We start from the raw sequence: 27,862 nt of genomic DNA, 5'->3' as shown, positions 1-27,862 counted from the left end.
TTGGACATTTTTAGCACACAAAGTATTTGCAAAACCATAACTAAACTGATGCTCTTTGAAGCACAACTAGACTAATTCCTTCGCCACTCATTCCATCTTTTCTTGGGGAAAAAAAAAATAGTTGCAGGATGATTTGATTTCCTAATTTTCTCTCACTTGCCATTGTCTCTATGTCAGTGTTTTGAGAATGTAACCAAACTGATCATGATTTTCTATTTTATTTCTTGTAATTTTTAGAAAGGCATGTGCTTGTTTTAAAACAAAAGGTGGGGGGCGCCTGGGTGGCTCAGTCAGTTAAGTATCCTACTCTTGATTTCAGCTCAGATGATGATGCCAGGGTGGTAGGATCGAGCCCCATGTTGGGCTCCATACTCAGCAGAGAGTCTGCCTCTCTCTCTCTCCCTCCCTCCCCCTCTGTCCCTCCCCCACTTGTTCTCTCTCTCTCTCTCCTCCCCCCTCTCAGATAAATCTTTAAAAAATAAATAAAACAAAAGAGAGAAAAGAAAAATGTGAGGGTTTATCTGATAAGCTTTCCCTTTTGCTTTCACCCCCGATCCTACTTACCTTCTTGGTGGTAACAGTTTGCAAACAGTCTGATGACATATTAAACATTCAGAACACTTTCTGTGCATATTATACATCTGCACATACAGGTATATATTCATGTGTATATTTTACATATAATGCTTTTAAAGAACAGAATTTGGGTCATTCTGTGGATGTCTGTGACATTTTTCTTCCCACCTAATTTATCATAGACATCTTCCCATACTGGTGCCTAGATCTTCCTCCTTTTTAACAGCAAATTGCCATTCCAACTTTTGGAGATGTAAAATTCACTTATCTATTGCCTATTCATGTCACTTAAAGTCGTCTCCAGTTTTTGTTAGAGCAAATAATGTTGTAGTGAAATTCTCAGTGTGCCTAGGTGTGTGCATTTTGCGGCACGTATGTGTGTACATTTGTTCATGTGTCATAATACAATATTGAACTAGTATTTAGTAAGTGAATACTCTGTGCCAGGCAGTATTTGAAGCACTTTACATATATGAACTCATTTCAAATCTTTATAATAAAGCATTAAGATATATTATTATCCCCATCCCTATTTTACATAGAGGGAAGCTGAGGCATGAAGAGGTTAAGGAGCTTGCCGAAGGCCATAGTGAAAAATTAGCAGAGCCAGGCTTCAAACCCTGGAGGTTTGGCACTCCAAAGTCTAAGTTCTTAACCAATACGATGTGCTTGCAGAAATACTTTGTGTTTTTTCCTTGTAATATGCCTTTCCTTATTAGCAAGTTTGAATGTAGTTTCATATTCTTATTAACTTTATGTTTCTTCTCTAGAGAGGTGACCTGTTCGTGTCCTTTGCTCATTTCCTATAGTATTGTCTTACTATCAAATTACAGAAAATATCTCTTATACATTTTAAAAAAGATTTATTTATGTATTTATTTTAGAGAGTAAGAGTGAGTGAGTCAGGGGAGAGGCAGAGGGAGAAGGAGAGAATCTCAAGCAGACTGCCTAGGGAGCATGGAGCCTGGTGCAGGGCTTAATCTCACAACCCTGAAATTATGTATGACCTAATCAGAAATCGAGAGACAGACACTTAACTGACTGAGCTACCCAGGTGCCCCTACTCCTTGTTATACTTTATTAAATTTTTTTCTAAGCCTGTTGCTTGTATTTTTACCTTGTTTTATTTTAACATTACCAAGTTTTGCTTTATGGACTGAGGTATGAGAAAGCCTTTCACTACGTCAAGTTTACAAGTATGGTTTCCCATATTTTCTCCTACTACCTTTAATTTTTTTGAAGTTTTGATCTTTAACCTATGTGGGATTTACTTGGGTTTGTGTGTGAAATAAAAATCAAACTTTTTATTTCTGGTAACAACCACAGGTTCCTTCTGTAAACCATCCATTCTTTTTTCTCCATGGTTTGATATAACCATGATATATGATTTGATATATGGTTTGATATGACCTTTGCCTAATGCTATTTCCGCCTACACGTCTCTAAATTGCTGGTTCTTTGGAATATGCCATTTGTCTAATCCTCCAACATTACAGTTTTAATCATTAGTATGTAAAAGAAAGCTTAAATCTTTTAAATTTTGAAAAATAATCTCTATCAAATACTCTTAATCTTAAATTATAAAAGCAACATGGACTTATATTAACAAATGCAAATCATTTAGAAAGGTATAAAGTTGTGGTAAAGAGAGATGTCTATGTCCTAGTTTCCAGAAGCTGTGAATATGTTCCATTACATGGCAAGGGGAATTAAGGTTGCAGATGAAATTAGAGTCACTAATCAAATGAGCTTAATTAGGGATATTATCCTGTATTATCCAGGTGCACCAGTGTAATCACAAGGGGCTTCAGATGTGCAACAGAAGGGCAGCAAGGTCAGGATCAGAGTGATGCAATGTGAGACAGATCAACTGAGCATTGCTGATTGCAGGCTTTGCAGGCAACAAGGCCATAAGCCAAGGATAATGATCTTTGTTTTTTCTGAGTTGGACTCTGTTTTCTCAGTTTTATGTTCTCTTCTTTCTTCTCATTTTCGTGGATCACATCTTCCCACAGCTTTCTAAAGAACTATTCATGGAAGTGAAATATTTTCCTCTGAAAATGTTTTTATGATAGGTGTCACACTTTTCCAAAAAGCTCTATTTTATACTCTGATGGTTCCTGTTTTATGACAGCCTGTTCTTGTTTCATAGATGTAGCATCAAATCTTATTTCTCTGAGGTTATTAATAATTTGATGGATCTCTTTTTTTATTTGCTTTATTTTTAATTTGGTAGCATCTGGGAGAAATCCAGACAACAAATATATGTAAGTATTATTAACCACACTTTAAATTTGAGTAAATTCTGGGAAAGCCAGAATTTGAACATAGGCCTGTTACCGAAGTTTGTTTGGCAGATAAAACAAGATGGCAAAGTCACCACCTTGTTTTATCTGCCTTCCAATAGATTTGGGGAGCCATTATGAGGGTTTTTCTCTTTTGCTAGCCAGTGGGGGAAGTTTGCAAAATTAACCTCATGAATGACATTAGGGTTTGTTTTTTTAAAAGAGATTTCCTAGACTTCACTTTTATAAGTTACAATTATATTCAAAACCTAGGCCTATAGTTAGTTTCTTATTGGTAGTATAACAAATCACCACAAACTTAATGGCTTCAAACAGCAGATATTTATTCACTTATAATTCTCGAGGCCAGAAGTTCAAAATGAGTCTTACAAGGCTAAAAATCTAGGCATTGGCAGAGCTGGTTTCTTTTGAAGGCTCCAGGGGACAATCTGTTTCTTGCTCTTCCAGATTCTGGTGGCTGCTTTTGCTCCTGGGCTAGTGTTAATAATTTGATTTTAAACAATACTCTCTTTCGTTCTCTGCCTGGTCTTGGTTTCCTCCAGATCCCATTTTCCTGTTTGCAGGTGTTTTTCTTTCATGTTGGAGGATCTCCTCCAAATGTATTACTTCCATGCATATTTCTTTAGAGAGCTGTGGGAGGGTGGGCCCCACAAAAATGTTTTGTGGTCATTGGCTATAATATGTAAGATGAAGTTCCTAAAAAAGCTGATTGGAAGCTCTGTGTATGTTTATGGAACTTGTGATAGATGAGTTTCACTTTGCGATGATCAAGTGAGATCAAGAGTCAGACACTTAACTGACTGAGCCACCCAGGCACCCCAGGGATGTCTTCTTCTAATTTCCACAGTGTACCCATTGACTTTAGATATGGGGAATGGATTATATCATTTCTTTCTACCAATAAAGTAAGTGACAGTGCTTAGGACAATCATTGAAGAATGTCAGTAATGTTAGACTGAGGCCAGTAAACATGCAGGACTTCTGGTGGGTATGTGCTGTCTTGAGAGATGGGAAGTTGGAAGAATCTCAGTCAAGGGTTTAGACCAAGCAGTCTAGCACTTGTTAGAGAAGAAAAAGAGCAGACATGTCCATAAGCAAAGAAATTGACTTTAGAGGGATTTGGAAGATCCTGGGTCAATCTAACTGTTACAGATGTAAAAAGTTTCTAGAAAAAAAAATTAAGCCGAAGTAAATGAAAGGAGATTAGAATCCAGCTCCTGTAATTCTTATAGTTGAAGCATCTCAAAGGAAGCAGTTTGGGTGAGAAGTGGGAGAAGAATGAATGTGTCCCTGAGAAAGAGGACTTAGTTCACAGAAAATCTGACTGGAGTGAAATCCTGGTGAAGTCTTGGTTGGGCTTTAAGATGAACATGAGCGCTCAGGAAGCAAGGACAGCCCTGATTAAATGCCTTGTTTTTGGAGTGCTCCCTAGTGTTGAGAACACACAGCTTTATGGTGAATCTACATCCCTCTTTGTTGCCACTGAGCATTGCCTCCAGGATGGTGGGAAAAACACCCATAATCAAACACATCATCTTTCTTCTAAGCATCCTCCACCAGCTCTGTGCTCTCCTGCAGCTTATATCCTCAGGGAAGAGAGAGCAGATGCACCAAGGATCATAGAGGAAGGGGATGGTTTCAGAGAGAGATCAGTCCTAAACCCCCCCCTTTGGCGAAATCCTGGTCTTCATGGTCCATGACTGGCTTGATGGCTATTACCAGTTGCATAAATGATTTATGTGCATGTCCCGTCCTACTAGTTGGTAAATACTGCAGGAGCAGATGCTACCCTTTTAAATAGTGCTATTCTCATGGTGCCATACATGCAGTAAGCAGGTGCTCCATATATGCTCACTCATGGAGACGATAGCACAGACCAAAGAGCAGGCTCATGAACAGAGACTCAGACATGCGCTGGCTGGCTCAGTAAGCAAAATGAACAGTAGCCTAGTAATGATATCATTGGCTGCCAAGTCTAACTGACTGCTAGGACTAACTGTCTTAATTGCTTTACTGTGATTAGTGTACAACTTAGAATTTCTGCATCTATTAATTGAATTTGAAGGGAAGAACTCACATAGGGAATGGTTGTGGAGAAGGCAAGTAAAAAGGTGTGTGAACCCCCACCCCTGAGCCCCCCACCAACTTCTCATTTCCTGAACTGATGCACAGGAAGGTCACCCTTGTGGTCATTTTCCAGTTGTGCAAACTTCTGTGACCTCTTCGAAATTGGGTCTGATCCACCTCAGGGTAATTACAGAGTATCTCAATTAAACCAGTAAAGAGCTGAGAAGCTTCTGAAAGTTGCTGGCTGCTTGTGCTCTCAGAGGTCTGTGGAAGGGCAAGGTAATGATCTCCATGTGGAAGATTCTAGATGGAGGTGTCCTTGACCATGGATGCCTGGCAAGCCACCCCCAGAGGTTTTGCTGTTGCTAATGGACTTTTCCTACTTCTCCTGGGGCTTCCAACTTCTTGGTTTTGGATTTGCTTGTCCTCTTCCTCAGGGCCTTAGTTCAACTATCACCTCCTCAGAAAGCCTCTCCTGGGTCTCCATTTTCTTTCCCATGGATTATCTCTCCTCCTCTCTAGGCTGCAAGCTTTGTCTTTTGCTATCGCTCTACTCAGATTCTGGCACCAGCTTCATCCATCTCTGTTGAGTGAATAAGTGAGACTAACCAAAGCAGGCCTAGATTGTTCTAGATGGGAAGAAGTGTGCACTTTTCCTTGCATCTCACCTGGAGGAAGCTGCCATCAGAAGTACCTGTGGCACCTTGTAATGGTGTCAGATCCGGAACCACATACTGCTTAAGGAAGGAGTGACATTGGGATCCTTCTAGAGAGGAAGATTCTGTGTTTCTATTTTCCTCCCATTCCTCCTCTCCTCACTCCACATCTGTGGTCCAGCTGTGATGAGTGTTCCTTTTGGAGGAAAGTGTGTAGCTCAGTGCTCTGGGGTTGGAAGTTGACCCATGGTGTCAAATAATGAGAGCTCATGTTTATGGTGTATTTGCTGTGTGCCAGGCACCATGCTTACATGTGCAACATGCACGATCTTATTTAATTCCCACATGAGGGTAGAGTACCTCCAATTCCTGTTTCATGAGTAAGAAAACGGAAGCTCAGAAGGCAAGTTCATTGATTCACAAACGCGATTCATGAACTAGGACTCAGGCCCACGTCTGTCTAGTGCCAGCGCTTCCACTGGTAAAGTCATGCTCTACTTTTTCCGTGGTCCTGTTCTCCCTCCCATTTCTGCATCGCAGAATGGCTGGCTGGAGTCATGACATCTCAGAGGAAGGAAAGAGCATGGGGGTCATCTCTCCCATCCAACTCTCGTTGGCACAGAGGAGAAATGACATTTCCAGCCCCCGATCTTTTGTAGCGTGAACACCGCACTGGGCAGCTCACTCCTCACAGGGCTGTGGGACTCGTATCTGCAGCTTCCCCAGGCAAAGAGGGGCATGAAAGCCAGCCACAAAGCATTTTTGGCAAATGCACACACTCCTTGGTCCATGGGATAAAAGAACCTGTAGTCTGGAGTAACCTAATTAAGTATAGTGTGCAGCCTGAGAAAGATCCTGGAGGGACCTACCCTGACAAGTATTTCCTTCTGACATACCATTAATGCAAAACACCTAAGATGCAAGTGGCCCCAGAGCCCCCGGGGTCCCTGGGCTTGGTGTTAAATGCAGCCCTCCAAAGCAGCCCAAGACTGCAAGACAGCGTAGGATAAAAACAGCAGGACCCAGTTCCAAGATTTGCTGTACAGAACAAATTCTGGGCTGAAATCACAAGACATCCCCCTCCCCCCCACTGCCCAAGTTCATCTACTCCTCCAGTTCCTTAAGCTTGAAAAGATTTGAGGGCAAGGGGAATACCATCGAAGTAAGTAGGTTTCACATCCTGGTGATGTTTTTGTAGCTGCCACATGTGGCCCCGTGTTAAGTAGCTGAACATTTCTGCTTGCTGGCAGCCAAAGTCAGCCCTCACCTCCCATGGAGCTCCTCCTGACTTCAAAAAGCATTCCATGGGGTTGCAGAGAAGAGGAAACGGAGGACAGGGTTACCACTTATGCTGCCTGAATTCATTTTCTATCCTTGTGCTCGCTGCTTCTTAGAGCCATGCAGGAGACAGAAGGGCAGAGGAACTTGAGGGTTTTTCTTTCGATAACATGCTAGAAGCCCCGATATGTGAGTGAGAGATTGGATTCTCTTAGAAGCAACATTTTTAAAAGCATCACCCAATGCAATTTCAATAGGGAAGGTCCATGTACCAGAAGCACAAGGTATGCTGAATCAGTTAAAAGAAATCCTTGTTACACATAAAAGCTTATCTCTTTTCCTCTCTCAGGAAAAGAACAGCCACTTGGAGTGTTTGCCACAGTATGACAATTCCACCAGTGGCACGCAAAGCCGGCCTGACAAGGCACTGCTTATGGAAAGGCATAAAATGTGCCATTTACAAACCCTCACTGTGCATAGCTGGAAAGCATGAATGAGACTAGAATAAATATAAGTTAGCCGGACACCCCCTGATCTCAGAAGTCTTAAGGCTGGCTGGCCTGTCAAATTTTTAATTTTTATTTTACCTTTTGCCTGTGAGTTTTTCAGAGCTCAAAGGGATCGTTCCAGTCTTCTCCATAGTTTTTCATATTCAACATAAACCAACACAATCCATATTTTGTTCCATTTTCTATTTTGCATGAAAATTTAAAGTAATATAGGAATGGATTTTCTTTTTTAAATCTGCAAACTTTGGGCAGAACTTTTAGCACAGTACAATAGGTTACTGCATGAGCCAACTTAACTCCAACGAATTGGATCTTAGCATGCTCTGTTAGATTGAGTGAACAGTGGTTGACTGATTTTTATTTTAGAATGTAGTCAGGCAACAACCGTTTGTGTACTTCACGGTGCATAAGGAACCGTGTTAGATGCTGTGGGCATCACGTAGGTAGGAGGAAATGAGCCTCTCTTCTGTTTTCCTACTGCAGTGATATATATTGAGTCTTGGATCAGACTGGATTATGATTCTCCTGGGGAGTAGAAGAGTGGGACCCTCTGAGCAGCCCCTGCTCCTCGAGCTGTCACACAGTGGTCTGAGCCTGACTTGAGTCGGTTCCTTTGCCCCTCCCCCTTCTGACTATGCCAGGGTGGGGGTGGGGGACTGTGACTGATGTTTCTCTGCATGAAGCCAACTGGCCCATTTGGGGCTTAAACTCAGGTTCTTAGACTTCTTAGCACCTTTCTTTAGACAACTTAGCACTTTGGATGTAAATGCTAATTGTTAATCATTAGCAATGGCTTTCTCTAATGGAGTTACCTAGGGAAGGGGCTCACCCTTAGAGCATGAGCTTGATCTTTGGTATAGAAGCAAGCAGAGTTGGAGTGTTATAGGGCCGATAGGTCCCCTCTTGCATTCCAGGGTACAGCTCAGTGGACAATGCACCCCTTGACCTAGCATACTCCCAGATAGTATGCACTTATCAGTGGCTAAATAGTACTTCGAGATTGCAGAGCCATGGATGCAAACGTGTGAGGTACAACCCAATTTTTTGGTGGTGACCAAAAGGCTGCCATGGTAACTTTTGAGGAAAAACTTGTCTTCTCTGTAAATGTGTGATCCTATGGGTTAGTCAGCTCGAATTAGAGCAACATGAGAAGGGATTCAGCTGATGGACTTTGTTAGCTCAAGACAGAATGTTTTCCTTATGTTCTTGAATAACAAAGCTTGAATGTCACAAGACATGTATGTTTAAAGAAAAACATTTACTTTTTAGTGAGTTCAGAGTTGCTGAGTTATGATACTAAAATACATGCCGTATGCACAGGAACCTGAATCTTTGAGAGGCCTTAAACCTATAAGAGGAGAGTCAGAAGGGCCCATTTAACCAATTTCCAGATCTAATTAGTAACCTCACAGCACACTTACCCCTACCCTTCTCCCCCCATATTCAAACAGTGTCCCTCATTCACTCTGGCACTCCTCTCTGAGCGCAAATGTGTCATCAGAATCTTTTTTTCTTCTCCTCCTCCTTCTTCTTCTTTATTTATTTGAAGGGAGGGAGGAGAGGCAGAGGGAGAGAGATTGATTCCTGAAGCAGACTCCCCACTGAGCACAGGGCCAGACTCAGGTCTTGATCTCAAGATCCCATGATCATGACCTGAGCTGAAATCAAGAGTTGGCAGCTTAACCAACTGAGCCACCCAGGCACCCCACATCAGAACCTTTCTTAACACAAGAGCTCAAAACAGGTGATTGGAACTGGCCCTCAAGAATGACATTTATATGCCAGCTCTGATCAAGGTAGTTTTAATCAAGGAGATTTCAGTGTGCCAATTGTTTTGATCCACACTGGTTTGTGTTTGGATATTCACACCTGCTTTGCCTCATGACTTTTGTGTATTTACCATCCATGGCGTCAATTTCCACCCTACACTTACTACACAGGCTCTGATAACTACCTAGAAGGAAAGGAGCTTTTCCTAGTCCTGTGCAATTTCACATCACAATATGATGCAAGGTAATAGTCACTGACTTTTAGCCATGTTAGCTAGACCTTCTGAGTTTGAAAAGTGAACCATGTTCAATCTTTTAATTAAAGTTTCATGAAGTCTATTGATTGGGAAAGAAGCGTTTTTGAAATTAGGTTTGAATACCTCAGGGTACATGTTCTTCAAGCCCAAATAAAGGCTCTATGTGTATGTATTTGTGCGTAGTCACAATTGAACTAATAGTAAAACCCTTTTGAGCACTTATATTTGCCAGGTACTACGCTAATCATTTTACACGTATTTGGATTCGCTTTCCAGGGCTGCCATAATAAAATGCCACCAACTGGGTAGCTTCCACAGTGGAAATTTATTTGCTCATACTTATGGAAGCTAGAAGTCTAAGGTCAAGGTGTCGGCTGGTTTGATGTCTGCTAGGGCCTTTCTTCTTGGCTTGTAGATGGCCATCTTATCCTCATGTCCTCATGTGGTCTTTCCTCTGTGCGTGTACTACATCCTTGGTGTCTCTGTGTGCCCAGATTTCCATCCTTATTAGGACACCAGTCATAACTGGATTAAGGCTCACCCTAACAGCCTCTCCTTTTTTCTTAATCAACTCTTAAAAGCCCCCGTCTCTAAATATAGTTACATTCTGAGGTCTTGGGGGTTAGAGCTTGAATCTAACAGTGTTGAAGCCTCAAAATGTTTGTACTAAGGGTGCTAATGCTAACAAACATCATCTCCATTTTAGAGATAAAGAAATGGAGGTTCATAGAAGCTGAGTCATTTGCCTGATGACTTTTATGTAGCAAGACAGGCATAATATTTGCGTGTTCTGTATTTCTTTTTTATTTTTTTTTAGATTTTATTTATTTATTATTTATTTATGAGAGACACACAGAGAGAGGCAGAGACATAGGCAGAGGGATGCACAGGCTCCCCATGGAGAGCCTGATGCAGGACTCGATTCCAGAACCCTGGGATCATGACCAAAGTCAAAGGCAGATGCTCAACCACTGAACCACCCAGGCATCCCTCTATATTTCTTACTCTGGTGTATGCATAAGGGCTATAATTTTGTTGATATAATAAATTTTATGTTTTTGTTAATTTCTAATTTTTTAAAAAGATTTATTTTTATTTCTTTGAGAGAGAGAGCACTCACACAAGCAAAGGAAGGGGCAGAGGGAGAGGGAGACAGAGAATCTTAAGCAGGCTCCATGCCCAGAGCCTGACATGGGGCTCGATCTCACAAGGCTGAAATCATGACCTGAGCCAAAACCAAGAGTCAGACACTTAACCCATTGTGCCACCCAGACGCCCTAATGGAGTGAATCTTAAAAGGCCCATTGAGACTTCTAGATTTCTTCCAAAGGAGGTGTATAGCAAGGTTATTAATGGAGCTTCTTCCCTTTACCATTTGTGTGACCTCTGGCAGGTCACTTCACCTCTCTGGCCCTTGATTTTCTTGTCTCTAAAAGGAGGGGGTAAATAATAGTACCTGCCTTAGAGGGCTGTCACGAGGAGGATGTCCTTATAACAATGTCAGTACATAGCAGGCATTAAATATGTTGGTAGCTATTATTTATGTGTTGTTATTCTGAGAAAGATGTATTTTCACAATGGGACAAAGTGGTTATTATCACTCCATTCTAACGTTTGAAAGTGTTATTACATCCCAATTATTTGGAGTCACATAGTATCACAGTTTTAAATATTATCATTTTTTAGTATGTCATGTCATTTACATTGGCAGCATGTCAGAGACTGGTGTAAGATGTCAAAAGTGATTTAGTTCATTGGCTGTGTGTCATAAATGTGACACAGCACTGAGAATCAGACGGACAGTACCTGCTTGTAACACGTGCTGGGCGTACCAGTGGGTTTTCCTTGGAAGTAGGTGACATGCCAGGCTGGTGTAGCAGCTGAATGCTTTTCTGGGGGATCCTGAAAGACCATAAGATACGATAATTATTCCCTAAAAAGAAAAAAAACAGTTTTTAAATGGCCTGACACAAAATGGCTCTGCAGTCACTCTGTTACACTGAGGTCTAAACAGTAGAATGTTGTAGAATGAGGCCCACCAGAGCCCATGTTGAGTGGTACAAGGTGGCTTATCTTTTTAAACAAAGCCTTTTGTGCTCTTGGTCTTCCATGTTTAAGAACAAACTGAAATCAAATCGATGAACTAAGGAATACAAGGAATGCTTTATCTATCCTTTGGTTAGGCTATACAAGAATCTATATATTTGGTTATTATTTTATGAATATTGCTTTTTTATTTAGATAAAATACTTGAAATAAATGACCCAACTTACCAGTGTGATTGAGTGGTGGAGTGAGTGAGCCCTGTATTTACAGGCTTCGTGCTTACAATGACATGGAGAGTACAGTCAGGAAACTAGAAAACAGAATGCAATAGGATATTACCTGGTTCTAGGGTTGCAAGTAATATTCCCAATTTTTTATCTTTCCTCCTTTCACCCAGCAGTTAAATATTAATCACATCATATTTAAAAATATATTGTCTATTCCTGAAATTATATGTACCTTGGACATATTTCACCAAACTAAAGTCAACCTAATCAAGCAGTAGTTACACATATGGCAGCAAAACGAATTAGAGGGATATCCTATTAAAAGAGAAAGATAGACACCATCACTGTGAAGTATTGTTGCAATTTGCTATTGTTGTTGGCTGCTGGTACAAGTCCAGGAAAGTATTGTGATGTGTTTCTGTCCAGGTGTCTCACTGGAATGTGACCACATGGGAGTGTTGACCAGGCCTTTCTGGGCAGGTTCCCACTGCCCCATGATGCTGCCTGTCAAATCCCAGGACCTGGTTTCTTCCATTGGTAGATAGTCACATTGACAGGCACACTAGCTCACACCCATCACAGTGCTTCACTCCCTGAAGACGTGGTGACCCCACAACGTAACAAGCCTAATGGTTGAACAAATAGGGAGTTATTGGCTTTACTTGCACAATTCTATGTGTTGAGCAAGTCATATTTTTTAAAGACTGTACTCCTCAACTCCCTTGCAATTAGCCTGGGACTACATGACTAGTTCCAGGCACTGGAAAATGGAGATGGCATGTGTCCCTTCCAGAGGAAGCATAGGTGACTACAAGCATAAGCATGGGCACTCCGCACTCTGTCTTCCCATCATGGCAACCTGTGTTGAGCTGGTAATGTCAATTCAATAATAGAAGCTGGATTGTGGAGTCTTACGTGGAGGACCACCACCCTAGTGAACTCACCGAACTCACAGAGGACTTAATGTGAGTTCAATAGACCTGTATTGTATATAACCACTGGACTTTTTGATGCATAGCCCAGCCTATCCTGACTAATGCACTGAGTCTCATAGGAAATAACTTACCTGGTCATGATTTCGTGGATGCTGATCTAGAACTCCTGCTTAGGTCTAAAAGCACTCTTTATCCATTCTAATATTATCTCTTGGTTAGAACAGGGAAATGTAACATTGCATGCCCCTAGAGTATGCTGGTATTGGATATTATACTCTGATTCTGTCTTCTTCCTTCTCACCAGCCTGTGAGTGATGATCAGAGGAAACCCAATTGGTAGCCGGGTTGATGGATGTCTGAATAGTATTCATTCTACTAACCCCAGATGGTTTAATTTAAATTGCCCATCTCTATTCATCAGCTGGATTCATCTTATGACCAGAGGGCTGAGTGGGTTAAAGGACGGAGTCAGAGCCTTGGATTAGAGAAATCACATGTAAGGTCCATGTGGGTCTGGGCTTATAAAATTTTAATTCCTCTAGAGCTTCTAAATGATTCCGAAGGGCATCACACTAGTTCTATGATGGGATCGGAAAGATGGCTGTGTTGCCCAGGATGGAGTAAACCAGGTTTGTAGATAGTTATTCACAAAGAGCTGATGATTTATACTGGACCTTCATTCATGTGTTCATTTACTGGGCATTTTTAATGTCTCCAAGTATTAAAAAAAAGAAAGATCAATAAAACCAGTGCCCTTGCCCAGCAGGAGCCAACCATCTTGATGTGGATTCTGACAAGCGAACAATTATAACACAGCGTGATAGATATTACACTCTATAGAGACAAGCATGGAGTGCCATGTAATTGCCAAAGCAGGCCCCCTGCTTCAGCTGGACTGGCCTGGAAGAGACAGGAAGGTCTTCCCACAGGAGCAGCCCAGCAAGGCCTTGAAGGCCAAATGGTCCAGCCAAAGAGCTATGTATAAAATTATAAAACTGGTGGCATTCCGACCTCAAGATTCTCTAGGGTGGCTGATCCTTAACTTCCTGGTCTTGAGCCCACGCAGTCCATGAATAGGTCTCAGGTGTCTTATAAAACCCCAAAATGAACCCAGAATTTTGTGTGCAGCTAAATTTTTCTGACTATGCTTTCCCCAAATTCCTGAAGTTTTCTATACCCTCCAAAATTGCTCACCATTGCCCAGAGGACACAGCAGTTTTTTGGGAAATCTAGCTGCTTTGTGGTTGAGAAATCTGCTTGCCTGTGGAAATCCAGTGGTGAAGATAAGCTTATGGAGAATAATGTCACTCCAAAGATTTTCCACAACATTCTTACATCTGGGACCTAATAAAACAAAATGGCTTGTAATGTCAATGCCAAAGTTTTGCTTTCTCTCTCTCTCTCTCACACACACAGACACATGCACACACAAACACACACACACACACACCTCTTTTAGAAAATTCAAAAGATAAACATATAATTATATGAAAAGGTTTTCTCCCATTCCTCAAACTTATCACAAAGTTAAACAATCTTAGCTGCTGCTTATATTTCCGGGGGGGAAAAAGTCAATCATAGACCATATATACATATTTTTGTTTAACCTAAAAACATCAAATTGTACATACTGCTCCATCTCCTGCTTTTCTGTTCTTTCTCTCTCCATGACTGGTACATCTCGGAAATCATTCTGTAGCAGCATGTGCTGGTCTGGATGATTCTCTGGATGGCTGCGACGGTCTTCTCGCAACCCTTCTTGTTGGGTTGCACTGTCCCAGCTGCCCAGCCCTCTGGCGTGATGCTCCTTGAGGTTGCTTCCAGACATCCAATAACGCCAATACTGTCGCACTGTGTATTATCCTCATCCATCTAGTTTAAGGCACTTTTGCCAATATTTTCCTAGATTAAATTCCTCGCAGGAGAGTTGTTGCTTTAGAATGTAAGTGCCTTCACAATATTGGTAAATATTACCAAACTGCCCCTCAAAACAGCTGAAGTGACATTATCACCCATGCCGGACGAGTGCACCTGTGTCTGCACACTACTGATATTACCGAACATTTTAAATTTTGCCAACTAGATTGGTAAGAACCATTCTTTCACACTTGCTTTGATTTGTATGCCTTTAATTATGAAGAAGATTGAGCACCATTTTATACATTTATTCAGTTTGTATTTTTTACAACTCCGCGTGAATTGCCTATGCATATCCTTCGTCCACTTTCCCACTGGGTGTGTGTTTTTCAAACTGAATTATTAAAACCCTTTGTCAATTAAGGAAACGAGCCAACAGCTTCACATGTCCCTAATAGCTTCCCCAACTTATCTTTTGTCTTCTGCCTTTATTTAGAGTACCTGGGGCCATGTTAAGTTTTTAAATTTATACGTATTTAAATTTATCAACACCCAAAAATGCTGTTGAGAGTTGAACCAGGTCTCACGGTCCCTTCAAGTCTAAAGAAAACTGTAATTAGCTAGTTATACTAAGGACCACACAGCCTAAAGGAATGCGTGCCCAGAGGTGGGTCTTTGCTGACTTTGGCAGGTGTAGGGCAGCTCTGTTGTATAGGACTTAACAATTGATTCGTCTCTCCTGTAAAAAACGTTACTCTGGATTCCAGCCGCTAAACAGTTGGTACTGCAGTCAAGATATGATTCTTAAAAATGACTTTATTGTTGCCAGAGAAGTCATATAGTTCACTGCAGTGATTGGATTTTTAAATGCAGTCTGTTAAATCATGCCTATCACTCAAAAATGTGCTGGGTGAGTCCTTGAATGTCTGGGGCGGAAGGAAAGTGATTCGCAGAGGGATGCACCTTCCTAGAAGGCTTGGTGAACTCAAGGATACTCTGAGACTTCATGGGAGAGTGGAGAGAAGAAAATAAGAAATTGGAAAGAAATTAAGTTACTTTCAGGTAGCTTTAAATAATTTATAATCTAGTTTTCAACTTTTTGTGAAACATGGATCTTCATCCTTATAAGTTTTTATAGCTATAGAACTTACACTATTAAGGAAAACTCAGTCATCTAAATTATAGAGCTTCTCAACACCTTGATATGCAGATGAATCACCTGAGGATCTTGTTAGAATGCAAGTTCTGATTAGGGCGGAGGCTAGGATGGGACTGAGATTTCTGCATTTCTAACTAGTTGCTTGTTCCCAAATCTCATGGTAGCCAGGTTCTAAAATACACAGAATCTGGGGCACCTGAGTGGCGGTGTTGGCTGAGCATCTGACTCTTGATTTAGGCTCAGGTCCTGATCTTAGGGTCATGAGATCGAGCCCTGCATCTGGTTCCGCACTCAGCACAGTCTGTTTCAGATTCTCTTTCCCTCTGCCCTTTCCACTTGTGCTCTCTCTCAAATAAATATATATTTTTAAAGATTTTATTTATTCATTAGAGAGAGAGAGAGAGAGCACGCACAGGGGGCAGAGGGAGAGGAAGAGTGCGGGACTCAATCCCAGTACCCCAGGATCATGACCTGAGCCGAAGGCAGACGCTTAACTCACTGAGCCACCCAGGGTCCCCTCAAAGACATACTAAAAAAATAAACAGAATCTGAATTTTCCTCCTATGCTTGCTGGCTTCTGCTTCCTTCCTTCTTCCTTCTTTCTTTCTCTGGGCACATGATCAGATAGTATTTATGTACATGCAAACACATGCTTCATATATGTCTTCGTGTTTCTGTTTTCTAAAACATTAATTGAGCAATAGGCCATTGTTACAGAAACCAGAATGTACTTCATGACAAACCATTGGGTACAAGGCAAAACACTGACAAATTGATACTTTCTTGCTTGGTCACGCCTGATTTAAGGGAATGAACCCCAAATAGGCAATGTGAATTGGAAACCGACTTCAACCACATTTAAATCATTCTCCTTGAAAATATTAGCAGTTGAGTGTGCAAACCAATATTTATTTTCTAATCAAAGGTCTGCGGCGGATGGTTTATAAATGAGAGAAATGAGGGAAGAATGCTTCGAGATGTTTCTCGTAATAGGAACGGAAAGGGGATATTTTACTTCTTTAAATGGCAGACACGGGGCCTCAACTAAAAAAAAAAAATCATCCCGCTCCGGTTTCTGTATGAGAAACTGACCATCATTTGAAAGGCCAGGGCCCGTGCTTCTGTGCCACCGGTTATAATAAATATTATTCGGTGGGAAAAAAAAGTTGAAGATCCAGCCACATTAAGGGAGAATCTATTAACAGAATAATTGTATGGCAAGGACCCCTGAAGAAAAGCTTCCAAAATTCCATTATCTTAACTGTCACTCGCCACTTTGAGTTGTCTTGGCGCTGTGTGTTTTCATGAATTACCCGAGCTGTTTGTTTTTGCTTTATCCGTCATCACCCTGTCAGCCGGGCCATTCATAACAACTTTTGGCAGCTCATCAGGGGACTTCAGAGCTTGAATAGGCCCCTATCCACTCTCACACCTCATTGTGTGAAACTGTTTACTAGCATTGCCTTTTTCTGTAAATATTACAAGCAGAGCCCTGAAGGAGAGACGTGTGAAAACAAAATGGCCTACCCTTGTCGCAGCTGGCTGAGCTAGCAGATCTGGGTTGGCCGAGACGCTGCAAGTCCCTGCGTTTCATTTATTCAGCCCAATAATACCTAGTCACCAGTCTTGAAGTCCCGTGTATGCTAGTTAATTAGACAATATTTAATTTGACTTAACATTTGTGTCAGCTTGGTGGAAGTGAGACTTTGTAATTAGGGAGTGCAGAGCGGCTTCCTGTCACCATTCTGCACCCGTATTCTAAATTAAGGCACACTTTTGCAGTGTATTGTCACACTTGATGTGCTGGGTTCCCCCCGCCCCCCGCACTGTCTTTCATGCTTGACTAGTAACAAGGTGGCCCAGAATATACAACCAACAGCAAATGGACGCCATCCCCCGGACGTAGCGGCCCAAAGTTTCTGCATGATTCACCCACCAGAAATAATTCCCTAGCTGGAGAGAATGTCAACAATTCTCCGTGGAAGCTAAGATCACCAGCATGCAAATGGGTATGATTTTTTTTTTCTTTTTGGTCTTTATTTGTACTGAGGTTAGATATGCACAGATTCTCAAAGCATCACATAGTCTAAATTTTGGAAAGAAAAATAGCAGTCTCCCCATTTCCTCTTCCCCAGAGGCAACCACTTTCGGCTCTTGTGGCAGATTGTTTAGAAATTAATTTCACAGTGAGAAATAGCCTGTTTCGCTTTGTCTATTTTTGAATGTTCTACGAATGGAATCATATTGTTGTAACTTGCTCCTTTCACTTACCATTAAGGTATTCTTTTTAAATTACTCCTCCTTTTTTTAAGTCGAAGTGTAATTATGTACAATGCAATGCACAGATTTGAAATGTACAGTTCAATGAGTTTTAAATGAATGCACCCACCTAACTGTACACCCATGCAACTGTGGGGTATTTCCATCACCCCAGAGACTTCCCTGGTACACCTTTGCAGTTGATCCCCCTCCATGAAGCAATCGCTTTTTTTCTACCATCACAGACTCCATTTCCCTTCTCTAGAACGTCCTTGATGGCATCATACAGTAGGTACTTTTTTGCATCTGGCTGCTTTTGCTCAAAATGATGTTTTTAAGACTCATGCAGAAATCTATTCCTTTTAATGACCGAATGACATTTCCACTGCAGAGTATACTACCACTGGTTTACAGATGTACTTGCTGATGACCATTCCCATTGTTTCCAGTCTTTTGCTATCGGCTTCTCTTTTATTACCCAGTCGGAGAAGTTCTTGTATTTCTAGACAACCTGTCCTTTGTCAGAAACGGGCTTTGCAAAAATTTCTCCCCACCTGTATTTCGTCTTTTCTCCTGTGGTGTTGCTCAGTGAGCACAAATTTAAAATTTTGATTATGTCCTATTCGTGATTTTTTTACAAGGGCTTTTTGTGTCCTGTCAAAAAAATCTTTGCCAAGCATTAGATCATACGGATATTCTCCTATGTTTTCTTTGAGAAAACATTGAACTTTATGGTTTCAGATTTTACATTAAGGCCTGTCACAACTTAAGTTTTGTGTATGGTGTGAGGTAGAAAGGATGATCTTTTTTCTTTCTTTCTTTTTTTTTTGTAATTTTTTAATGGATAAACAATTATTCTAATGTGATTTGTGGCAAAAACTTTCCTTTCCCCAGTGGATGTGTGTGGATGTGTGCACGTGTGTGTGTGTGTGTTTGTACATGTGCCTTTTATGAAAATCAACTGACCATATGTGTCGATCTCATTCAGGAATTTATTGTGCTTCATTGACTTGTTTATCTGTCTTTATGCAAACAGTATAGTGTCTTAATTATTGTGGTTTCATAGTAAGTCTGGAAAGCTCACAGTGTAAGTCTTCTAAATGTGTGCTTTATGTAAGGTTCTTTTTCCTACTCCTCCTCTTTTGCATTTTCATAGACATTTGCAATCAGTTTGTTAATTTCTACTAAAAGATTCATGAAATTTTCATTGGGATCACACTGACTCTATTGATCGATATGGGCAGAACTGACACTTCAGCAATATTAACTTTTCCAATCCCTAAGCATGTCACATGGCTTATGGAGTAGGTTTTGGGATATGAGTCTTGCATATACTTCCTTAAATTTATTTTTGGGTAGTTTATGTTTTTCCTGTGATTGTAAATAAACTGCTTTCGGATTTTATCTTCTAATTGTTCGCTGGTAAAGAAAATTGAAATATAATTAACATTTTACATATTGACCTTGATTCCTAAGACCTCACCAAATTTGCTTTCAGTTCTGGAACTTTGGACATTGAAATTTGGTAGATTTCTTAGAATGTTTTCTATATATATGATCATGTATATCATCTTTTCCAGTTTTGCTTTTTTTTAATTTGTAAACGTTTTCAATTTTTCTCACATTTTTTTTTTTTTACTAGCTAGCACCTTCAGTGTATTACTAAACAGAAGTGGAGACAGTGACTATCATAGCTCCTGAAGTAAGAAGCATTCAATATTTCCCCACTGAGTATGACATTAACTATCCTCCTTTTGTATATGCTCATTATCAGGCTGATGACATTCCTTTCATTTCCTAGTTTTTTGAGGGTTTTTTTCATGAATAGGTGTGGAATTTTGTCAAAATTTTTGCATCGACATATTTTTTCTCTTGATTCTATTAATGTGGTGAATTACAACTATTGATTTTAAAATGCAAAACTAACCTTGCAATCCTGGCCTAAGTTCCACTTCTTAGTAATATTTATCCCCATCATAAGATGCTGAATTTGATTTTTAAAATATTTTATTGAGGATTTTGTATATATTTACTCATGCACCATCTTGATCTCTGATTTTCTTTTCTTGTAATGTTTTTGTCAGGTTTCAGGAACAGGGTCATGCTGGCCTCCTAAACCAACTCAAATAGCATCTCCTTCTATATTCTCAGAGTTTGGGGTAAAGTTGATTTTGTGTTTCTCTTACAATTTTGATAGAATTTGTGAGTAAAAGCCATCTGGGCCTGGGCTTTGCCTTGTCAAAAGGTTTTTAATTATGAATTCAATTTGAAAATACAAAATGAATTCTGTTTGCATTTTTCTGTTTCTTTTGTGCTGATGTTGGTAAGATGTGCTTTGCAAGGCATTTAACCACTTGTCCTAAGCTTTGAATATTTTAAAAGATTTCATCTATTTATTTGACAGGGAAGAGCACAAACAGAGGGAGTGGTAGGCAGGAGCAGAGGGAGAAGCAGGCTCCCTGCTGAGCAGGGAGCCTGATGTGGGGCTTGATCCCAGCACCCTAAGACCATAACCCGAGCAGAAGGCAGATTCCTAACTGACTGAGTCACCCAGATACCCCTAAGCTTTGAATTTATAGGCATCCAATTATCAGTGCTTTTGTCCTTTTTTTGAGAATTGAAACTCTTTTCATTATGTAATAAGCCCCTTTATTACTGGTGAAATTTCTTGTCTGAATCCAACTTTTTTTTCAAGATTTTATTTATTAATTTGAGAGAAAGAGCATGAACAAGGAGAGGGAGGGAGGGAGGGAGAGGAGGAAGCAGGGATCCCAGCATGAGGCTCGATCCCAAGACCCTGAGATCATGACCCAAGCCAAAGGCAGATGCTTAACTGACTGAGCCACCCAGGCACCCCTGAAGCCAGCTTTGATATTAATAAAACTACTTCAGCTTTCTCTTGAGTAGTGTCTACAGGACATCTCTTTTTTTTCTCCCAACCTGGGTCTTTATATTTAAGTTGGTGGCTCTAGAGGCAGCAGATAGTAGGGTCTTATTTCTTTATCTAATCTAATGATCTAAATTTTGATTAGTGTAGTTTACATCACATGTGACTATTGAATTAAAACCTATCATCTAACCAACTGTTTTCTATTTGTTCCATTTGTTCTTTGTGTCTTTTCTCCATCCTGCTTGCCTCCTTTTTGATTAATTGAGCCCTGTTTATGATTCAATGTTATTTCCACCATTGGATTCTCATGGACACCTCTGAAAAAAAATTTGGTAGCTACCTTTGGGGTTACCGTATATGTCTTATATAATTAAAATCTACATTCAACTAATATTCTGTTTCATGATGAGTGTAAGGACCCCAATACAGTCCTGAATGTCTTGCTCACATTCCTGTTTTATTGCTGCCACATACTTACTCTTACATATGCCATAAAAACACAAGACTACTATGTTTGCTATAGAGAGTTATCTTCCAGAACAGTTGAAAACAATAAAAACTGGATGTTGAACTTTATCTTTAGTTATTTCATTTCCAGGGTGCTCAGTTTCTTTGGGTGGTAGATTCCAGTTTCTGTCTGTTATTAGAGTCCTTCTGCCTGAAGCCCTTCCTCTAACCTTATTTACAGCATGGGTCTGCAGGCAATGAATTCACTCAGGTGTGGTTTGAGTTTGTGTTCAGCAGTCTTTATTTCTCCTTTGTTTTTTCTTTGAAAGACATTTTTGCTGGGTATAGGATTCAGATTTGACAGATTTTTATTGTTCAATTACAGAGATATAATCCATTATCTTCTGGGTTGCATAGTTTCTGATGAGAGATCTGTGGTATTCTTATCTTTCATTTTTATTCTGCTATATAGAATGTTCTTTCTGTCCTGCCTGCCTTCATAATTTTCACTTTGTCCCTAGTTTTCAGCAGTTTGAATATAATATGCCTTTGGTGTGGAGGTTCTTATGGAAGGGTTGCATTTATTCTCCTTGGTATTCTTTCAGTGTCTTGGAATAGTTTGATATCTGTCATTCATTTTTGAAGATTCTTACATATTAATTCTTCTTATCATTTCTTCCTGGCATGCTAATCACACTTAGATCTTTTATGTATACGTATCTCTTGGATGCTCTCCTGTGTTTTGCCCTTCAAACTCCATCCTTCCCCACTGTTCTTCAAATCAATGCTGGGGCTGTTATGAATTTACTTTCCATATGTGTGAGGCTGACTAAAGAAAATTTTGTTGCTGGGACACCTGTTGCTGAGAGTCTGCCTTTGGCTCAGGGCATGATCCCAGAGGCTCAGGATTGAGTCCAACATGGGGCTTCCCCTGGAGAGCCTGCTTCTCCCTCTGCCTGTGTCTCTACCTCTCTCTGTGTGAAAAAACAAATAAAATCTTTTAAAAAAGAGAAAATTTTGTTGCTGTCATCTCCTCTCTTCTTCTCCAAATCCCTGAAGGTTCGTCCTTTTAAAAGATCGTTTTCTGCCATTTTAGGAAGCTGAGTGAAAGTAGTTGCATGTGTGCAATCTGCCATCTTTACCAGGAGGTCAGCTTTGAATTTCATTATTTAAATAAACTTAAGCAGTGATAAGGATGAAATTTTCTATCATCTTTGGAATGAAATAATATATTATGTTTTATTTTCTCATTTTGAAAGACTTTTGCATCCTCAGAAATAAGAAAAAAATTACAAATAATAATAGCTAACATTTATCATATATTCTACATGCCAGTGTTGTAAATGCCACTCTTGTACTAACTTAATCCTCACAGTGACATTCCAGTCTAGACAATCTTATTATCCTCAGTTTTATAGTTGAGAATAAACTGAGGTACAATTAGATTAAGTAATTGGTCCAAACATTCAGAAATAGAAAATGATAGAATTTGGTTTTTAACCACTCTACACTGAGTGCCTTTAGCAGATGGGAAGATAAAGGCTTTTAGGTAATATATCTTTGCTTTTGGTCTCTGGAATTCTTCATGTACTACTGTTACCTCTCTAAGAGTCATGGTCTATTAATCAGCAAGTACATATGCAGTGCCTATTATGTGACCCAACTTATTTTGTCCACTGGGGGTGTAAAGAACATAGCAGGGCTATTTCCTTCAGGGAGTTTACATTTCTCCAAAGAAAAGGGTCCCCAAAATATGAAAATAAGTTTTATAGTCCAGAGGGGTATCACCATTCAGGGAAAAAAGAAACCTCAATTTGATCTGGGTGCTCAGAAACTATGGGAACACATTAAAAACAATGACAACCATTCAAAAGTGTGCTCAGCCCCTAGATTATCCAGAGAGGTTTTCACCTTTCCTTTTACCTCTTTTTGCCCCCAAATTCTTTTTTTTTTAATTTAGTTTATTTATTTATGAAAGACACAGAGAAAGAGAGGGAGGGACATAGGCAGAATGGAGAAGCAGGCTCCCTGGGGGGAGCCTGATGTGGGACTTGTTCCCAGGACCCTGGGATCACACCCTGAGCTCAAGGCAGATGCTCAATCACTGACCCATCCAAGTGTCCCTAATTTCCCTAAATTGTTTGCTGTTGTACTATGTATAAGTACTTCTTCTACAGAACAAAATAAGAGGATTGTTTACAAACTCAAAAGTTCTTTATAAAAGCTTAAAGTGGAAAGAGTCTCAAATTCTTGGTCACACTCAAATTCTTGGTCTACACATGTATCACCTGGAAGAGATACACACACATACACACATGTACACACACTTTATCCCAACTATTTTCCTTCCCCCATCAGGATGGTTAACGGAGAATTACCACATCTTAATGGTATTCCCTAGTATTTCTTTAGTAACTGTGAGTAAATAAAGGGTGTAGCTGATACAATATTATCTTTAGATTGGCTAGCACAGTATCTGAGTCTTCAGAGGCACCTGACTAATATTCATGGTTTCACTGATTGAAGGAATGAAATGAAAGGAAGCCGAAGGTGAACCGTCTCATAAACAATAGTGATCATGAGTCTGTATTTTGATTTGAAGAGATTTTCCGCAAGCCTCATGCATCAGCATGTCTCAGGGAGGAAGGATGCTCTGTAGGATCAAGGGACTATATTCATTCATAGTCATGCCCCACACCCTTCCACTGCAGTGCAGTAGCTGGCAGATAGCAAATACTCAATAAATACTTGTTGGATGCGAAAATGAATCATTTGGCAGTACCTACTTGGATGCTGGAGGAAGCCGATGTGCCACATAACAACCTATCCAAGGGAAAATTTCAGACAAAACTAAGAGTAACAACAGAATAATTTTTTAGGAAAAAATCTGACAAGGTAGTGGTCAGACCATCCACTTTGGGACCATGCAGATCTGGGATGTGGGACCGAGTCTGCCACTTATGAGCTAGCCATGTGACCTCAGGAAAGTTGCCCAGCCTCTGCAAGTCTTCATCTCCCAATTTGTCCATGGAGGGCCATACCAGTATTTCATATTTGTTGTAATGATTAAGTCAAGTATTCTACATCAGGAGCTTATGTCATGACCAACTGCCTTAAGTGCTCAACAAATGGTAAATAACTAGTTATTGTTACACAGAAATTTCAGAAGTGGAGACTATGGCCATTCGGATCTCTAGAGAATCTTGACAAAAATGGGGAAACCTAAAACGGAGGTGTCTACATCCTTCCTATGTTCCTCTTTTCTTGCTTGAGGAATTTTGAGTGACCTTCATTTGTCTGTATGGGTATGTGGAAAGGTACAGGATGGGACAGGAGCTAGAAATCCTTTCCACTTCTAGAGAAATGCCCTCTACCAAGGATTTATGCTGACAGGGCAACAGAGGCCCACCCTATCAGCTGAGAATGAAAACAGCTACAGACAATGGGATATGACACAGTAATGAGTTCTCATTTGTCAGGTGTCAGCTTGCTGATATGGTCTAAGGATATGGTGTTCAATAATTCTTAGAAATTGGTAATAACAATACCATTTACGCAGCAGTTCTTCTTGCAGTTTTGAAAGCACTTCCACACACACTATCTGTTTTAATTTCCACCACAACGCTACAAGGAACCTGAAATAAATACCACCACTCCCATTTTATGGATGAGTAAATACATTCTAAGAAGTGAAGTGACCAAGCCTCAGGCCACTCAGCTGCTCAATAATTGACCTAAGACTTGAACCCAAGTCCTCACTGTGGGTTCATTACTTTTTTTCCATGAAACTTTAGTAGGCTGTTTGCCTTACAGGATCCATCTATTTTGATTATGAAGTGTGCTTGCAAATGTACTAGGCCCTTAAGAATTTGTGTTTATAAAATCACTTAGTAATTGGTAGTATCAGCCTGTTTTTAAAATCTTATTTTCTTTTTAATCTAACAGGAAATGAAGTTTTTTCTTCTGGATACACCAGATCTTTGATGATGCCAGTAAAGAAACATCCACACCCTTTGGTTAAAAGATGAAGCATGAGGCTGTGGTTATTTTAATCAATTACTCCATGGAAGGTTGAAAGCTGCTAAGCAGAATGAATCTCACAACAGAGAGCAGTAGAGCTCAAGAAGGTGTATGTAACCTTACCAGCAGATGAGGTCTTGGTGGATGCTTCCTGATTATGGTGTCCTTTTCATCCTCAATTTATATTCCAAGTTGTTACCTAGAGTAAATCCCAATGTTTCTAATTAATGAACTGTCGTTGTTTTGAATGGAAAAGGGAAAATATGTTGATCCCCCTGTAGCAGCACAGGAAATATGCCTAAAACGGAATATCTTTCACCATCATGAATAACATTAGTCTTTACAGTTCTCCAGAGTAAATTATTATTATATAGTTGGCTTCCTATTTATATAGATTGGCAGCATCCTTTGAGTTTCCAGGTGACAGGAATTCTCTCTAGAAGTCATTCTTAAGACTATTGTCAAACTCCTTAATGAAGAATTAGAAGCCAAAGTGGCTACGCTGTATGTACAACCGGTTGGCAACAAGCTGATCCTCTCCTTTCTGGATTCTTCAGAGAGGACTGACTGATAAAGCTATGAAGAGCTGTTGACCATGCCAAGTCTGCTGGTGTGAGGGCAAGACTTGCCGTGCCACAGTCTATCCTGAGCCTGTCTTGTGTATTTCCAATTACTTAAGTATGTGATCCTTACATACACCCATGCCCTCTGATGAGATGACATGGTGATCATGAGCGTGAGGATGTCACATGCACTGTGCTACATTCATTCTCTAAATAATCTCATTTAATCCAACAACAATAATTTGAATCAGGAAGAAATGTTAACACTTTGCACATTTCAAAATGAGGGCTCAGATAGCTGATCTGCTTTGTCCAAGGTCACACAGCTATTAAATGGCAAAGTAAGGACCTGAACCTAGTTCTATCTACTCCCAACTCAATGCTTTCAACCATCACCCTCATCATCTCCACCAAGATAGCGACTTTCCTGTGGTACCTACTAGATGCTGGAAAACATGGGCCTGAGAGAACTTTTAAATATGAAATTATAACTCTTTGCCCACTGAGATTCTTATTTTTAAAAACCCAGAGGAAGATTATATTAATATATTTACTTAATATTTATGTGCAATCTTTACATTTACAAAATGCTTTATAGTGTAACAGAATGGGCAGAAATTTTTGTTTGGGGATATAATTGTCTTTTCTTTCATATTCATTTATTCCTTTGATTTGTATAATATGTTCTCCACTTGGTCTTCTGAGATCATGTACAATGGTAACAAATTTTAAATAAGATTAATAAAAGATTATTTTGTATCACTAATAGGGAAAGCTGACTAGGGCCATGCCTGTCTCCGTTCTTTATAAATGGTATGCAAAAGAGTATAATGCCATCCCCAGAATACTGTCTATAACACCAGATGTGCTTATTCATGGTGCTTTAAAAATATATTGAGCTCCTATTCCTCATTTATTCTGTGGTATTCACTTTCTGCCCTTCAGGTGGTTGAGGATCTCACCAGTTTGGATGACGAAATAACTTTGGTGAGCATCATATCAAGTAGCCATGCTATGCCCTTCTTTCATTGATCATCAAGCAAGAATCCTCAGCAGAGCTTTCTTCCTGACAGTTCCCTCCGCCTGGAAATCTTTTCCCAGATGGTCACATAACTGCTGTGTTCAGTTTCCTCTGGCCTGAAATCAAGAGGCACCTTCTCCAAGAGGCCTGCCCCAACCCCAGATCCCAAAGAACCCCTTATCTGAGGTGTATCCTGGCATCTCTTTTATTTTCTCTTTAGCACATAGTACTTTGTGTTAAGAACCCTAGAGTTCCAGGGTTTGGTGAGAATAGATTTTAAAAATATGTCGATAGGCCAATATTGTGTCATTTTTCAATTGCCACCATCTGCTTTAAGATGAATCTTTTAAGGAATCTCCGTAGCGTAAAGTATTCTGAGGGCTTACGATACATTCCCTGTCTTTTTAAGGACCCAGGTCATTACTGAGGATGACATACAAATATGAGGCTGGGTCAAATGCCTATATGTGGTCAACTTACAAGGTTCTAAATAACTTGTATGTGTAATCAGCAGATTAAAAGTTATTCTCAAAAAAAAAAAAAGATTGTCTCATCCTTGTATGCATGTGTGCGAATATTAATTTTTTTCTTTAAAACTTGGAGGCAGGGGATCCCTGGGTGGCTCAGCGGTTTAGTGCCTGCCTTAGGCTCAGGGCGTGATCCGGGAGTCTCAGGATCAAGTTCCACATCAGGCTCCCGGCATGGAGCCTGCTTCTCCTCTGCCTCTCTTTCTCTCTCCCTCTGCGCCGCCCCCCCTCGTCTTTCATGAATCAATAAATAAAATCTTTAAAAAAAAAAAAAACTTGGAGGCAGAAGTGCTTCAGTCAAGTGTGGTTAGATCAGGGCAAGGGCACCAGGGTGGCTCAGTCAGTTAAGTGTCTGACTCTTGGTTTCAAGGCTCAAGCCATGATGTCAGGATCGTGAGATTGAGCCTCACATCACACTCTGCATTCAGCACAGAGTCGGCTTGAGTTTCTTTCTCCCTCTTCCTCTGCTCCTGCCCCCTCATCAAATCAACCT

General features: G+C 40.3%; 1 long non-coding RNA gene across 4 annotated transcripts in view; it reads left to right on the top strand.

Annotated features, from left to right (window-relative positions):
• Positions 1–27,372, top strand: part of LOC129514063 (uncharacterized) — a 61,521-nt gene extending 34,149 nt beyond the window's left edge. For all 4 annotated transcript variants that reach the window (XR_008665348.1, XR_008665347.1, XR_008665346.1 and 1 more), the window contains exon 5: positions 25,184–27,372. This is a non-coding gene — a long non-coding RNA (uncharacterized LOC129514063). The remainder of the gene's footprint in view (positions 1–25,183) is intronic.
• Positions 27,373–27,862: the final 490 nt, after the last annotated feature.

The sequence above is a fragment of the Nyctereutes procyonoides genome, unplaced genomic scaffold (genome assembly GCF_905146905.1).
Source record: "Nyctereutes procyonoides isolate TBG_1078 unplaced genomic scaffold, NYPRO_anot_genome, whole genome shotgun sequence".
NCBI lineage: Eukaryota > Metazoa > Chordata > Mammalia > Carnivora > Canidae > Nyctereutes > Nyctereutes procyonoides.
Note: the sequence above shows the minus strand (reverse complement) of the source record. Positions and strands in the feature narration are given on the sequence as shown.